Raw genomic sequence first — 18,030 nt, forward strand, 5'->3', positions numbered from 1 at the left:
GATGACAAGTGCCTGGATTAGGACCTGCGCCGCTTCCTGTGTGAGGCAGGGTCGTACTCTGCGGATGTTGTAGAGCATGAACCTACAGGAACGGGCCACCGCCATGATGTTGGTTGAGAACGACAGGGTGTTGTCCAGGATCACGCCAAGGTTCTTAGCGCTCTGGGAGGAGGACACAATGGAGTTGTCAACCGTGATGGCGAGATCATGGAACGGGCAGTCCTTCCCCGGGAGGAAGAGCAGCTCCGTCTTGCCGAGGTTCAGCTTGAGGTGGTGATCCGTCATCCACACTGATATGTCTGCCAGACATGCAGAGATGCGATTCGCCACCTGGTCATCAGAAGGGGGAAAGGAGAAGATTAATTGTGTGTCGTCTGCATAGCAATGATAGGAGAGACCATGTGAGGTTATGACAGAGCCAAGTGACTTGGTGTATAGCGAGAATAGGAGAGGGCCTAGAACAGAGCCCTGGGGGACACCAGTGGTGAGAGCGCGTGGCGAGGAGACAGATTCTCGCCACGCCACACATTTCCTTTAAAAACAGCTCATACATTTTTTTTTACATCATTTAATACACATAAAAACGGCAACACAACATAAAACACAGCATTTGAAAGTTACATTTCAATTTGTTAAAAAGTAAATGTTGTTAAAATCAATGAAAACAACCATGAATAAAAAGTACTTTCCTTGTAAACATCAAATCTGTAAATGCCGTTTAAATTGTGTACTAATGATCTAACAAAGGTAAAACATTTTTAAGACATGAAAAACATGTTATAAAGTCACTTTGTTAAAAAGCTGTCTTCGGTCCCTTGTACAGGAGCGGGGTGAGTCCTTATCAAACTCGCCTCATCCTGCTCCTCTGAAAAATTACCTTCCCGTCCTTCGGGGCCCAGAGGAGATCCCTCCCCTAGGCGCATCGCCCTAGGCGCTGCAGCGCTGTCAGGCGTGGCCGCCGGGACCTAGGGTGTTGTGGGGGACCCTTCACCTGGGGTCGAGGCCCCCTTCCTTCCGTACCACCCCAGGGCTTCCGTGGCTACCATGGCCACTGCCTGGGGGGTGGTCTCTACGCTTTTCCCTACCAGCAGGTTACAGGAGGACCACAGTGCTTCCTGTTGGTCACAGATACCTTTAAAAAAGGCTGAGGTGGGGACCAGAAAAACAGTCCGTATCTGGTGTGACCTCATGTGGTCAGATGGCACGGATGCTACACTACATGACGGTTTTGCTAGCACAGACTGGAATATGTTCCCGGGATTCATCCAATGGCATTAAGGAATACACCACCTCAGTCATCGGCTACATCAATAAGTGCATCAATGACGTTGTCCCCACAGTGACTGTACGTACATATCCCAACCAGAAGCCATGGATTACAGGCAACATCTGCATCGAGCTAAAGGCTAGAGCTGCCGCTTTCAAGGAGCGGGAGACTAATCTGGACGCTTATAAGAAATGTTGCTATGCCCTCAGACAAACCATCAAACAAGCAAAGCGTCAATACAGGATTAAGATTGAATCCTACTACACCAGCTCTGGCGCTTGTCGGACGTGGCAGGGCTTGAAAACTATTACGGACTACAAAGGGAAACCCAGACACGAGCTGCCCAGTGACGCTAACCTACCAGACAAGCTAAATGCCTTTTGTGCTCGCTTTGAGGCAAGCAACACTGAAGCATGCACGAGAGCACCAGCTGTTATGGATGACTGTGTGATAATGCTGTTGAGAACAAAACCTTTAAACACTGCAACATTCACAAAGCTGCTGGGCCAGATGGATTACCAGGACGTGTACTGCGAGCATGCGCTGACCAACTAGCAAGTGTCTTCACTGACATTTTCAACCTCTCACTGACTGAGTCTGTAATACCTACCTGTTTCAAGCAGACCACCATAACTTGCCTAAATGATTACCGCCCCATGTCACTCACGTCGGTAGCCATGAAGGGCTTTGAAAGTCTGTTCATGACTCACATCAACAGCATCCTCCCGGACACCCTAGACCCCTACAATTTGCATACCATCCCAACAGATCCACAGATGATGCAATCGCACACCACACTGCCCTTTCTTACCTGGACAAAAGGAACACCGATGTGAGAATTCTGTTCATTGACTACAGCTCAGCATTCAACACCATAGTGCCCACGAAGCTCATCACTAAGCTAAGGACTCTGGGACTAAACACTTCCCTCTGCAACTGGATCCTGGACTTCCTGATGGGCCGCTCCCAGGTAGTAGGGGAAGGCAACAACATGTCTGCCACGCTGATCCTTAACACTGGGGCCCCACAGGGGTGTGTACTTAGTCCCCTCCTGTATTCCCTGTTCACCCACGACTGCGTGGCCAAACACGACTCCAACACCATCATTAAGTTTGCTGACGACACAACAGTGGTAGCCCTGATCAACGACAACAGCCTATAGGGAGGAGGTCAGAGAACTGTCAGTGTGGTGCCAGGACAACAAACTCTCCCTAAATGTGAGCAAGACAAAGAAGCTGATCGTGGACTACAGGAAAAGGTGGGCCGCATAGGCCCCCATTAACACCGGCGGGGCTCTAGTGGAGCGGGTTGATTGTTCATTTCCTTGGTGTCCACATCACCAACGAACTATCATGGTCCAAACATACCAATACAGTCATGAAGAGGGCACCACAAAACCTTTTCCCCCTCAGGAGGCTGAAAAGATTTGTCATGGGTTCCCAGATCCTCAAAAGGTTCTACAGCTGCACCATCGAGAGCATCCTGACCGGTTGCATCACTGCCTGGTATGGCAATTGCTCGGCATCTGACCGTAAGGTGCTACAGAGGGTAGTGCGAACAGCCCAGTACATTATTGGGGCCAAGCTTCCTGCCATGCAGGTCCTATATAATAGGCGGTGTCAGAGGAAAGCCGATAAAATAGTCAGAGACTCCAGTCACCCAAGTTATAGACTGTTTTCTCTGCTACCGCACGGCAAGCAGTACCGGAGCGCCAAGTCTAGTACCAAAAGGCTCCTCAACAGCTTCTACCCCCAAGCCATAAGACTGCTGAACAATTCATAAAATCGCCACCGGACAATTTACATTGACCCCACCCCCCCACACATTTTGTACACTGCTGATACTCGCTGTTTGTTTGTTAACTATGCATTGCCACTTCGCCCCCACCTATATGTACAGATTACCTCAACTAGCCTGTACCCCGCACACTGACTCGGTACCAGTGCCCCCTGTACTGTATATAGCCTTGTTATTGTAATTCTTATTTTGTTACTTTTTATTTTGGTCTACTTGGCAAATGTTTTCTTCCTCTTGAACTACACTGTTGCTTAAGGGCTTGTAAGTAAGCATTTCACGGTAAAGTCTATACTTGTTGTATTCGGCGCATGTGACAAATAAAGTTTGATTTGATTTGATTTGATGCAGGGCGATACATTTCCTTTACATTGATTTGATCAGGCTGTTGATTGTGGCCTGTGGAATGTTGTCCCACTCCTCTTCAATTTCTGTGCAAAGTTGCTGGATATTGGCAGGAACTTGAACACACTGTTGTACACATAGATCCAGAGCATCCCAAACGTGCACAATGGGTGACATGTCTGCTGAGTATGCAGGCCATGGAAGAAATGGGACATTTTAAGCTTCCAGGAATTGTGTACAGATCCTTGGGACATGGGGTCGGGCATCATCATGCTGAAGCATGAGGTGATGGTGATGAATGGCACGACAATGGGCCTCAGAATCCCATCAGGATATCTCCGTGCATTCAAATTGTCATCAATAAAATGCAATTGTGTTTGTTGTCCATAGTTTATGCCTGCTCATATCATAACCCCACCGCCACCATGTGACACTCTATTCACAATGTTGAACGTTGACGTCAGCAAACCGCTTGCCCACATAACACCATACACATGGTCTACGGTTGTGAGGCCTGTTGGAGGTTCTGACAAATTCTCTAAAATGACGTTGGAGGCGGCTTATGGTAGAGAAATTAACATTCAATTATATGGCAACAGCTCTGGTGGACATTCCTGCAGTCAGCATGCCAATTGCAGGCTCTCTCAAAACTTGAGACATCTGTGGCATTGTGTTGTGTGACAAAACTGCACATTTTATAGTGGCCTTTTATTGTCCCCAGGACAAGGTGCACCTGTGTAATGATCGTGCTGTTTAATCAGCTTCTTGATGTGTCACACATGTCAGTTGGATTATCTTGGCAAAGGAGAAATGTTCACTAACAGGGATGTAAACAAATTTGTGAACAAAATGAGATAAACACTTTTTTTTCTCCATATGGAACATTTCTGGGATTTTTTATTTCAGCTCATGAAGCATGGTACCAACACTTTACATGTTGCGTTTATATTTTTGTTCAGTATAATTAAAATGAGTAAAACAGACATTCCCATTAGAAACAGTGTTGGTTTGGGTGAACAGCAAGTATTCTCTTTTCACAACGCCTGTTATCCTTGTATGTGCATTCTGAGATGAAGACCCCACAAAAATAGCCCAAAGATTTTCTTTGAACTTGGAGACAGAATTATATTGAGCCTGAGAAATCTCCCCCCTCACCCCCAAAGCTGTTCACCTTTTATATACATGGTTAAGGAACTATGCCTCTTCTGGTAATTGTAATTCAATGGTCTATTCAATATCTGTACATACTTTTCAGGGTGCTTTTCAGCAATGTGTCAACATCTAAAGCACCCAACCGCAGCACTCTTGCTATCGTAGTGAAACTGTTGGCCTGGTTGCATGGCCGCCTTCCAGACGTTCTTTGGGACCATAACATTCGAGCCTCTTCAAAACATGAAAAATACAGTCAGATGCTGTAAAATAATAGAAAGTACTGTAAATACATCCTCTGTATTTAAAATATTCATACTAGTTAATACAATGCCTTGTATTTAAACCTTCTCAGTATTTTATCTTAACCTCAGATGAGATAGAAGTTAACATCCATGCACTGTTTCAGTAAAAATAAATGAATATAAGGTAGCTTGTTTTAAACTTTAAATGGCTAAATTAACCAGTACAGCTGAATCAGTATCTGAGATGTCGACCGAGTATGACTTGTCTCCTAGCCAAGGCCCAGGTGTCACGCTCTGGTCTTAGTATTTTGTGTTTTCTTTATTTATTTGGTCAGGCCAGGGTGTGACATGGGTTTTGGTATGTGGTGTGTTTTGTCTTGGGGTTTTTCATAGGTATTGGGAGGGATTGTGGCTTAGTGGGGTTTTCTAGCTTAGTCTATGGCTGTCTGAAGTGGTTCTCAAAAAGAGACTGGTGTTTATCGTTGTCTCTGATTGGGAACCATATTTAGGCAGCCATATTCTTTGAGTGTGTCGTGGGTGATTGTCCTTGTTCCTGTGTTAGTTTTCACCAGTATAGGCTGTTTTGTTTTTTTGTAGTGATTCGTGTTCCTTGTTTCAATAAAACATGAATCTAAATAGCCACGCGGCATTTTGGTCCAACTCTCCTTCACCTAAAGAAAGACGTTACACCAGGAAGCTCAAATTCAAACTCCCATTACGGATGGATCTAAATGTACATAATTGGTACCTGGAGGAAAATGGAAAGGGTCATGCTTTTTCAATTTCAGTCAAGGGGAGGGTTTAGTATATATCATTAAAAAAAAAATCTTGACCAGGGGATGGTCATCTAATATGTAATGGATGTTTTTTTTATATTTCTCAGTGTTTTGGAATGAGTTGCTTATTAGGCTATGTATTGATGGTGTAAATTAAACTAGGCTGCATTACACACTGCAATGGATGTTCCAACACTGAGCCCCGGCCTGCTCAGTTCTTGCTGATCAAAAACTTTTTTGTGTGCTGCCTAGACAATAGCTGTGTTGTGTATGCCTACAGTGGCAGTTTAGGAGGAGATTCAAAGGCTTCTTCCCAAAAATAAGCCTATGTTCTGTTCCGTTTGAGAAGGAGAGCGTTGAAGATCAGGAGGACCGGAGGTTGATAGCATGATATAATTATAATTTATTTGATTAAAAACAATGTTTCTTGCTCTTGATGTATTTATCTGAGTTATTGACCTCACAATAAGCCAGATTCGAGTAACTTTCGTTGTGGTGCTGAAATTTGAGGCAGCAGCTGCAGCACAATCAATTGGAAATGGACAGCTCATGGTGCTGAAAGTAGGCAAATTCGAGTGGGCATAATTAATCTACCACATCTAATTCATCTTCACCTGTACAGGATTGGTGGGTCCCCCGTGGGATGGTTGAGCTAACAAGGGCTAATGCGATTAGCATGAGGTTGTAAGTAACAACATTTTCCAGGGATTGTAAAGGCATTCTTCCTCCTCTTCTGAGGAGGAGAAGCGAGAAGGATCGGAGGACCAATGCACAGCGTGGTAAGTGTCCATAACGTTTATTTACAGACATAAACTGAACACTACAAAACAATAAACATGAAACGAACGAAATCGAAACCGTACCATATGGAAACACACCCACAACTCAAAAGTGAAACCCAGGCTACCTAAGTATGATTCTCCATCAGAGACAACTAACGACACCTGCCTCTGATTGAGAACCATACTAGGCTGAACTCTAGAAAAACACACATAGACTGCCCATCCCAACTCACGCCCTGAACATACTAAATAAAGACAAAACAAAGGAAATAAAGGTCAGAACGTGACAGACATAGACATATCTGATATTGGCAGAAAGCTTAAATTCTTGTTAATCTAACTGCACTCTCCAATTAACAGTAGTTATTACAGTGAAATAATACCATGATATTGTTTGAGGAGAGTGCACAGTTATGAACTTGAAAATGTATAAATAAACCAATTAGGCACATTTTGAACAGAAATGCAATGGTTCATTTGATCAGTCTAAAACTTTGCACATACACTGCTGCCATCTACTGGCCAAAATCTAAATGACACCTGGGCTGGAATAATACATTATGGCCTTTCTCTTGCATTTCAAAGATGATGGTACAAAAAAACACGTTTTTTTTTCATTTTATTATCTTTTACCAGATCTAATGTGTTATATTATCGTGCATTTTTTTCACATTTCCACAAACTTCTAAGTGTTTCCTTTCAAATGGTATCAATAATATGCATATCCTTGATTCAGGTCCTGAGCTACAGGCAATCCTTTCTAGGTGAAAATTGAAAAAAAACGGGAGGTCCATAACAGTCTTCATTTTAATTATACTTTACTAATAACAAGGGGCCTTTGTGTTGAAGCTTATTTCTTCCTATTTAAGAAATAAGAGGTAGGTTTACCTGTTTAACAGACGAAATTAGGCTATAGGCGGCTATATCCGTAGATTTGTAGGTCAATTCCTCCACCCACCATGCTTCCTTTAAATAACAGCCTACTGACACAGAGGTAGGCTAAATTAAAAAAGAATCCAATTGAGTGGGTATGAGAGGGTATGCCATAGGCCTACCTTGTATTAATGAAAACGTCAAAGCACAGGCCTACCCCTTGTTAGCTTAAGATTGAAGAAAATACAATGGATCCGATTATATACAGCAATCTGTGACAGTACTTTGGTCCTCAATGCTTTATGTAAGATACACAGAAAAGACCTGACTCCGATGCATATGGAAATATAATTGTTGTGTACCAGAGACATTCAGAGGCTGAGTTACAGCCTTCTATAGTCATAAAAAATACTTTGATTGGGAAGTGATCAATTGATTAAGCTATTTACTTTCTGTACAATAGCAGATGTTTAAACCCAGACAGCTTTAAGGAAACACTTGTGACCTTCTCTCGTTGGGTTAAGCCACGGAAGAAGAGTAGCCAGCAGTTATTAAAGTTGACATCTTTCTGCGTAGATAGGATTACCTTTCCACCCCGGACAGAGTAGACCTAACTTTTGAAAGTACCATGCTCAGATGCCTAATGACGTCTCAGATTGCAAATAATTCAAATTGGGACAGTTTTGTTGCAAATTCTTATTTGGCATTGGAAAAATACGATACAATGAATACATATGGCCATCTCTCTGTCCATTCTTACCTTATTTCTGTGGTATTAAAAAAACATCCCGCTAATATGTAAAATTAAGTACAATTGCATGAAATGTTAATAAACTCAACAAAAAAAGAAACGTCCTCTCACTGTCAACTGCGTTTATTTTCAGAAAACTTAAACATGTGTAAATATTTGTATGAGCGTAACAAGATTCAACAACTGAGACGTAAACTGAACCAGTTCCACAGACATGTGACTAACAGAAATTGAATAATGTGTCCCTGAACAAAGGGGGGGTAAAATCAACAGTCAGTATCTGGTGTGGCCACCAGCTGCATTAAGTACTGCAGTGCATCTCCTCCTCATGGACTGCACCAGATTTGCCAGTTCTTGCTGTGAGATGTTACTCCACTCTTCCACCAAGGCACCTGCAAGTTCCCAGACATTTCTGGGGGGAATGGCCCTAGCCCTCACCCTCCGATCCAACAGGTCCCAGACGTGCTCAATGGGATTGAGATACGGGCAATTCGCTGGCCATGGCAGAACACTGACATTCCTGCCTTGCAGGAAATTATGCACAAAATGAGCAGTATAGCTGGTGGCATTGTCACGCTGGAGGGTCATGTCAGGAAGGGGGTCATGCCTGCAGGAAGGGTATGTCTTCCCTGTAACGCACAGTATTGATATTGCCTGCAATGACAACAAGCTCAGTCCGTTGATGCTGTGACACACCGCCCCAGACCATGACGGAACCTCCACCTCCAAATCGATCCCGCTTCAGAGTACAGGCCTCGGTGTAACGTTCATTCCATCGACGATAAATGAGAATCGGACCATCACCCCTGGTGAGACACAATTGTCAGAGAATAGCACTTTTTGCCAGTCCCGTCTGGTCCAGCAAAGGTGGGTTTGTGCCCATAGGTGACGTTGTTGCCGGTGATGACTGGTGAGGACCTGCCCTACAACAGACCTACAAGCACTCAGTCCAGCCTCTCTCAGCCTATTGCAGACAGTCTGAGCACTGATGGAGGGATTGCGTGTTCCTAGTGTAACTCGGGCAGTTGTTGTTGCCATCCTGTACATTTTCCACATGTGTTATGTTCGGATGTACTGATCCTGTGCAGGTGTTGTTACACGTGGTCTGCCAATGCGAGGATGATCAGCTGTCTGTCCTGTCTCCCTGTAGCGCTGTCTTAGGTGTCTCAGTAGGGACATTGCAATTTATTGCCCTGGCCACATCTGCAGTCCTCATGCCTCCTTGCAGCATGCCTAAGGCCCGTTCACGCAGATGAGCAGGGACCCTGGGCATCTTTCTTTTGGTGTTTTTCAGAGTCCGTAGAACGGCCTCTTTCGTGTCTTAAGTTTTCATAACTGTGACCTTAATTGCCTACTGTTTGTAAGCTGTTAGTGTCTTAACGACCGTTCCACAGGTGCATGTTCATTAATTGTTTATGGTTCATTGAACAAGCATGGGGAACAGTGTTTAAACCCTTTACAATGAAGATCTGTGAAGTTATTTGGATTTTTATGAATTCTCTTTGAAAGACAGAGTACTGAAAAAGGGATGTTTATTTTTTAGCTGAGTTTAAAATGCTATTTTTTTCCTCGGCCAGCAAATACGATGATAGATTAATTCCACCCCTACTCTTGTCCACGGTAGTCTGCAAACTCAACCTTCTGGCCTGCAGCCCTTTGCATTATCAATATTCCTTGCCATATAATGCTTACAAGACAAAGAACCATTTCTAAAACTGCATATTCAAGGCTCTGGTCTGTCCAAGAAGTGAGGGTAAACGGTAGACAGGTTCTCTGCTATCCACTTTGTTTGAATTATTATTTGGGGTATAGGGGAGGGTCAGGGAGGGTATAAAATATATTTTGCTGAAGGGAGGGCCAGCCATTTTCCATGTAATTCTTATTATAAATAACGTTCACTCCCGTAGACAGCTCTGAAAGCGTTATCAAAATACATTTGTTACTGACCAAAGTTGCTTAGAGGAACTCTTAAAATGTAGTCCCGTTACAGCCATAACGATGAGTTTTCACAAATATTAGCATCGTAGCTTTTATTTCAGGACTTTGACTGTGGGAAATCACCTTTCCAGTCAGTCTATTGTGTATATTGAAGTGGGATGGTGCCCCCAATGCAATTCTGAATTGAAATACACCCACAGTGTGATTTCAACAGATTTTTAGTTGTTTTTGTAAAAATTACCCAATAAATTTATTTTGTTTCATTTATATAACATTCAAACCTTGTTTTGTGGGTATCACTGAGTCGGCTGATACCCAATTTCATGGGTACACAATTCGTAGCTCAGGCTGTACAGTGCGATATGAATGCCAAATAGACTGACTGGGATGGTGATTTCCCATTGTCAAAGTCCTGTAATAAGAGCTAGTACGCTAATATGTGTAAACTCTACATAGTTGTGTTCTGTGGGTGTCACTGAGTAGGCTGATACTCCATTTCATAGGTGCACATTACATACCTTAGGCTGTACAGTGCATATATGTATGCCCCCAAATAATTCTGAATTCAAATACATTGAAAACAGCAATTTCACCTTATTCAAATGAATCAATTAAATGTGTTTTGAGAATTTATATAACATCTCAACCTTGCTTAGCATTATGTTAAATGTAAATGTTGTCCAATTGTGGCATGTTTTCAAAATGTTTATCAGTTTGCATCGGTTTCAATGAGGGACTGATATTTTGAAAACGAACCGCGGATGACACTTGTTATTCACGCTAATGTTGCTCACGACACACACGTGGAGAGAGGAATAGCTAACCAGACAGCGGATAGACGTGCAGCAGCAAGGATCTTGTGAGATAAGCTTTTTATTTTTTATTTCCCTTTGAATATAAATCTTACCAAAAGCTTAAATTACTACCAGCAAAAACTATTTTGTATAGATTAGCATAGCAGACTTCGGTGGTTTGCAGCCTCTGGTTTTACCCGAACCCCTTCTGTTGTCATTCAAAACACGTCAGAGAAAATGGCGGAACTTGAAAAAGACGCAGTACTACCCCAACCAATGCAGGAGAACCGAGATGAAGAGGAGCCGGGCAATTCCATGGTAACAGAATGACGCGGAGACTACTATTTTTCACTTTAAAAGTATGACAAACAATAACCATTGATTACAAAGTTAAACAAACCATACAGCTCTATGCCCAAGGCCTATTTTTAATAATACCCAGAAAATTGCACAAAAACACATTTACTCGAATAGTGCAGATGTAAAGGTTAGTAACAGAATGATGGTAAAATCTCCCTGCGTTTTTTTGTGACAGGATTTTCCAAAAAACGTAAATATCTACTCCAAAGTAAGATTCAAAGATGTCTGCAGAAAGACGGCATGTTTTTGAACTACCGTAAGTGAAGTGGATTAACACCCAGGAACATAATGATATCATGGCTGCTGAATAAACACAAAGGTAGACAAATGTAATATCCTCCTTTGCATGTTTGGGTATTATTTTCCAGACTGGCTGTTCTCCTAATGAGCTCGCAAACAAAAGGACGTTTGGATGGTCTGGACCAAATCAATCAATTGTATTTTATAAAGTGCTTAAAAAAATCAAAGACATCTATGTTTCACAAGTTTGGAAATCAATGTATAGCACAGAAGACTAAAATACACTACATTTTAAAATGTACTCTACTCTAGTGTACACTACTGTAATTAATTATTGTAGAGTACCATACTGTACTGTCCTATACTCTACTTTTCTTTACTGTACTGTGCTGTCCAAACTTGTGAAACAGAAGTCTATGATTGGTTCAGATTTGGACTGACCAAATTGAACTACATTTCAAATGTCCATGGACGTCCGGTGTTGGTTGGAGCTCAGTGGGTGACAGGGCTGGTTACAGTCATTTAAAAGAAAGGCGGCTCATGGGTAGGTGTCATTAAGAGCCGGGAGCAGTGACATTAACTGGAGCGAGAAGAGAGAGGGAGGGGTTGTCCAGATTCTCTCACACTTGCTTTGACCACCAGGTGACAGAAAGAGAAAGTAAACAGTTATGAGCTGAACATAAGAGTATGCCAGCGGAAGTGAGGACAGTTTGTGACTACTATGAATTCCCATTGTAACTAATTCAGTTGCAGTCATTCTGTTACTGATTTTTTTTTTTTTTTTTGGTCATTCTTTTACTGATTTGGCAACATAATGATGCACTTTAACACTTAATATTTTAAAGATGTGGGTGTTTGGTAACAAAATGCCAAGACACTAAGCAAGATTTCTTAAACTTACAGAAGTGAAATAGTTTCTGCAAGTCTAAATGTTGATATTAGTTGGCAGGGGTCTTTACTTCAACGTTATTGTTTGGATGTACAGTACCAGTCAAAGGTTTGAACACATCTACTCATTCAAGGTTTTTTTTTTTTTTTACCATTTTCTACACGGTAGAATAATAGCAAAGACATCAAACTATGAAATAACTCATATGGAATCATGTAGTAACCAAAAAAAGTGTTAAATCAAAATATATTGTATATTTTAAATTATTCAAAGTAGCCACCCTTTACCTTGATGACAGCTTAGCACACGCTTGGCATTCTCTCAACCAGCTTAATGCGGTAGTCACCTGGAATGCATTTCAATTAACAGGTGTGCCTTGTTCAAAGTTAATTTGTGTAATTTCTTTCCTTCTTAATGCGTTTGAGCCAATCAGTTGTGTTGTGACAAGGTAGGGGTAGTATACAGAAGATAGCCCTATTTGTTAAATGACCATGTCCATATTATGGCAAGAACACCTCAAATAAGCAAAGATTAACCACAGTCCATCATTACTTTAAGACATGAAGGTCAGTCAATCCGGAAAATGTTAAGAACTTTGAAAGTGTCTTTTAGTGCAGTCGCAAAAACTATCAAGCGCTATGATGAAACTGGCTCTCATGAGGACCACCACAGGAAAGGAAGACCCAGAGTTACCTCTGCTGCAGAGGATAAGTTCATTAGAGTTACCAGCCTCAGAAATTGCAGCCCAAATAAATGTTTTAGAGTTCAAGTAACAGACAGCTCAACTGTTCAGAGGAGACTGTGTGAAATCAGGCTTTCATGGTCAAATTGCTGCAAAGAAACCACTACTAAAGGACACAAATAAGAAGATACTTGCTTGGGCCAAGAAACATGAGCAATGGACATTAGACCGGTGGAAATCTGTCCTTTGGTCGGTCTAAATATGAGATTTTTGTTTCCAACTGCCGTGTCTTCGTGAGACGCAGAGTAGGTGAACGGATGATCTCCGCATGTGTGGTTCCAATCGTGAAGCATTGAGGAGGTGGTGTGATGGTACTTTGCTAACGACACTGTCCGTGATTTATTTTGAATTCAAGGCACACTTAACCAGCATGGCTACAACAGCATTCTGCAGTGATACGCCATCCCATCTGGTTTGCACTTAGTGGGAATATCATTTGTTTTTCAACAGGAAAAAAGACCCCAGGCTGTGTAAGGGCTATTTGACGAAAGAGAGTGATAGAGGGCTGCATCAGATGACCCAACCTCAACCCAATTGAGATGGTTTGGGATGAGTTGGACCGCAGAGTGAAGGAAAAGCAGCCAACAAGCACTCAGCACATGTGGGAACTCCTTCAAGAGTTGAAAAAGCATTCCAGGTGAAGCTGGTTGAGAGAATACTAAGAGTGTGCAAAGCTGTCAAGGCAAATGGTGGCTACTTTGATGAATCTAGAATATATTTGGATTTGTTTAACATTATTTTGTTTCAACATGATTCCATATGTGTTATTTCAAGGTTTTGATGTCTTCACTATTATTCTACAATGTAGAAAATAGTAAAAAATAAATAAAAACCCTTGAATGAGTAGGTGTGTCCAGACTTTTGACTGGTGCTGTATTTCTAATACCTTTTAAGACTTGTTCGGCTAGATGTTTTCTTTGTGTGCAGTATGTCATCGCACTGATTTGTATCTGCATCAAGTCCATTTGGTGGAAACATACCACTGATGAGAAAATGCGCATAGTTTCTTTATGCGGATTCTAGAATATTCACATTACAATCTATCGCCAATTGGAATGGAAACCTAGCTAATGTCACGTTTCCTAGAAATAGCAATAATTGTCCAATTTAATTGGTGTCGGTGCATATTTACCTCCCCGAGTTTTTTTGGACCAGAAAACAAAGCCTCGGCTTATTCCAAATGTTAGGATGGAAAAAATGGTTGAATAAAAAATAAAAAAATGTTTGAAAAAACCCCAGATTCATTGGCACCAAATTTGATGTGCTCCCATGAACTTCACATGCTAGTGATCATGGGGCTTTTTACATAGAAATGTTCACTACTAATACTACTGTCAATGAACCTTCTCTAGCCTAGATCATTAGCCCATGCTATCAATATGCTATAGCAGGGGATCTCTAGACCCAATGACAAATCATCATTATCATGTTGATACTGCTAGGTATTTCAAATTATTAGACCTAGCTACTACTGTAAAGATGTGAAGACCCTAAGTTATTTGTTTAGCTATTTATTGTATATGCTATCTATTCTAATTTGGACTTTAACCATAATGAAAAGTAGGCTATATTATAACAAAATGAATGTTGTTTTAGAGAACAGAGACGATAGGCCTACTAGTAATTATGACATTTTAAATGTATTTCCAGGCAGAGGAGATGGACACCTCAGAAGACCTGCAAGATGACAACCTGATCAAGCGGGACCTCTTCCACAGTTCTAATAATAAGCAGCAGGATGGACATTTGGCAGTTAGGAGGAATGTTATATTAGAACGAACAAAATTCAACCAAAGACAACAGGAAGCAGGAGAGACAGCTGATGATTTTATCTCTGCACTTCATTGTTTGTCAGAACATTGTGGTTATGGAGCTCTGCTCAGTGAGATGATAAGAGACCGAGTAGTCGCAGGCTTACATGACAGAAGATTGTCCAAGCAATTACAAATTGACCCAGAACTAACACTGGATAAAGCTGTCACACGCATTCGTCAAACTGAACTTGTGAAAAAGCCACAGGACCTGCCAGAGTATGCCTTCAAAGCTGCCAGCAGTGCAGCAAATGTAGAGAGTGTGCTTTCACATAGCAAACAGCAATGCCCAGCCAATGTCCAGTGCCAATCAGAGAAGAATCAAAACTCAGAAAGACCACAACAACCTCAAACAACGCAGGAGAATGCAGAAGATCTCCTAGATACTAATGACACTAATGGCTTCAGTCCTGGAGGAGAAAAGCCTCACTACTGCGCCTACTGTGGTAGGAGCTTTCAAAAAGTAAGGGATCTTATAAGACACCAGCGAACACATACTGGAGAGAAGCCTCACAACTGCTCTGATTGCAACAGAAGTTTTGCTCGATTAGATAATCTCAAGTCACACCAAAAAATACACGTGAAAGACAAACATCATTTTCACTCCACTAAATGTGTGGAAAGCTTTGTCCTATTGGAGAAGCTTGAAAAACACCTGCTGGAGAATACCTTCAAAGCTACCAGCAGTCCAGCAAATGTAGACAGTGTGCCTGAACTTGGTAAAAATCAGCACCCAGAAAGACAACTGCCCCAAACAACCCTGGAGAACAGAGAGAAGCCTCATCATGATACTTCCGATGACCCTATTGTGAGTTCTAATGGAGGTGAGAGGCGTCATCCCTGCTCCGACTGTGGGAAGAACTTTATACGAGTTTATCATCTTAAAAGACACCAACGAACACATACGGGAGAGAAGCCTCATCGCTGCTCTGATTGTGGCAAAAGTTATTCTCAGTCGTATGATCTGAAAATACACCACCAGCGAAAGCATATGAAAGGGAAATACTTCCACTGCAATCATTGTGAAGAATGTTTCTCCAAACCAGAGGATCTGAACACACACATGCATGTACATGCTGGAGAAAAGCCATACCTTTGCCCAGACTGTGGGAAGAGATTCCAGTTGTTAAATGCATTTGAAATGCACCAACAAAAACATACTTTGGGGCTTCTTGAGTGCTCTTATTGTGGTAAAAGTTTTTCTAAGGTGGATAAACTTAAACTACACCAGCGAACGCATACGGGAGAGAAACATTTTCGCTGCCCTGATTGTGGGAAAAGTTTTACCCGCTCGGATCTTCTGAAAAGTCACCAGAGGACACATAAGAAAGAGGGTGATTGTCCTAACTGTGATAAGAGCTTTTCTGAACCAGTAGACCTAAAAATACACATGGAAGTACATAGTCAAGAAAGGCCTCACCTTTGCCCCGACTGTGGGAAGAGATTCAAACTGTTATGGTCGTTGAAAAAGCACCAGCGGAAACACACAGAGAAGATCTCACCAAGGGAAAAGCGTCACCACTGTTCCGACTGCGATAAGAGTTTTACGCGCGGATATCATCTTAAAAGACATCGGGAAACACACACAGGAGAAAAGCCTTACCACTGCTCTAATTGTGACAAAAGCTTTGCAGGAAAGGAGAGGCTTAAACAACATCAAGTAACACACAAGGAAAAGAAACGTCACCGCTGTTCAAGGTGTGATAAAAGATTTCCTGACATGGCAAAACTACGATCACACCTTCCAGTACATTCCGTAGAACTGGCACTCCACTGTTCTGACTGTGGAAAGTATTTCTTAAACAAGGCAAAGTTTGAAAGACACCAAAAAATACACACTGGAAGTGGAAAAATACCATTCCTCTGCACTGACTGCGGGGAGGGTTTTACAAATTTGCGTCAGTTGGAAGACCACCAGCGAACACACACTGGGGAGAAACCGTACTGCTGCACTGATTGTGGGAAGAGTTTTGCACATGAAAAAACATTTAAGTGTCACAAGCAAGCGCACAAGTTCAAACTTTCTGGAGAAAGAGCAGCCTATCCTTGCTCGGAATGTGGAAATACTTTTTCTCGTTCATGTGATGTGATGAGTCATGTGAGAAGGGTGCATAATAAAGAGAGACCTTTTCAGTGCTCCTGCTGTGGAAAAAGATTTTTCCAAAAGAACTCACTCACAATACACGTGAGAATGCACACTGGAGAGAAACCGTACCACTGCTCAGAATGTGGACAAAGCTTCTCCCAAATGAACGATAGAAAACGCCACCAGAAGAGGCATCACTCTGGAGAGGAGACTTGATCTCTATACTACAGTGTGGAAGGCACAGTCAGAGACACTCAATAAGAAAGGACTACAACAGAAACACACAAATACAATATTGTATCAGTCTTTATTCCAGGTTTATTTTTGTTATATCCTTGAAATGATCTTGCATCAACAGTAAAGTTTATTTCACAAATGACTGTGCTGTTTTTATGTTTGGTTATCTCGTCACTCTCCAAGTTTCTACCCTGCATAAATGGTATTTGTTAATCCTCCCCTGCACCTAAAGAATCCCATAAGACCATCCAACCTAGTAGTTATGGCTATTTCAAAGAACAAAAAGTGTTGTTAATATATGGACTTGTCTAATATAACTGGACAATGAATATTAGGGATGTGATCATCACAGTATAGAAATCATTTACATGCCAAGATTCTGGAATAATTTTGGATATCCACACAAAAAAAACTGTCTATCAGCATTCAGACTCATACACATCTGACTCAAGTTATTAGATATCCAAGTTATTGAGATTGCATCATCATGGCATGTAATCCTCATTTCTTACTTCTGAAAGTGCGATCATAAGATTTGCGTTAGCTGCTGACACAGTTGTGCTTTTTGAAGTGTCTTGAATCAGAAAAGCCTTTTCCACATCTCTTGCAGGACTATGGCCTGACTCATGTGTGCACTTGCATGTGGGTTTTGACATAATTGGCTTGTCTGAATCGTGTCCCACAGACATCACAGCTGAAAGGCTTCTCTCCCGTGTGGACTCGCTCATGTCTTTTGAGATTACCGATAAATTCAAAAGTCTTCCCACAATCACTGCACTTATGTGGTATCTCACCTGTATGGATCAGCTCATGTATCTTAAGAGATTGTTTTGTAATAAATCTCTTTCCACAACAACCACAAGCATTGGGCTTCTCTCCGGTGTGTAATTTCTGGTGATAGTCAAAAGTAACTTTATGGAGAAAAGTCTTTCCGCATGTGGAACAAGTTGT

At 41.8% G+C, this 18,030-nt stretch overlaps 1 long non-coding RNA gene across 1 annotated transcript; it reads left to right on the forward strand.

Annotated features, from left to right (window-relative positions):
* Positions 1-10,738: 10,738 nt before the first annotated feature.
* Positions 10,739-16,934, forward strand: LOC135542647 (uncharacterized). The gene is made up of 3 exons (XR_010456115.1): positions 10,739-11,032; positions 11,250-11,330; positions 14,596-16,934. It is a non-coding gene; the product is annotated as an uncharacterized LOC135542647 (long non-coding RNA).
* The last annotated feature ends 1,096 nt before the right edge of the window (positions 16,935-18,030 follow it).

Source organism: Oncorhynchus masou, chromosome 6 (genome assembly GCF_036934945.1).
Source record: "Oncorhynchus masou masou isolate Uvic2021 chromosome 6, UVic_Omas_1.1, whole genome shotgun sequence".
Lineage (NCBI taxonomy): Eukaryota > Metazoa > Chordata > Actinopteri > Salmoniformes > Salmonidae > Oncorhynchus > Oncorhynchus masou.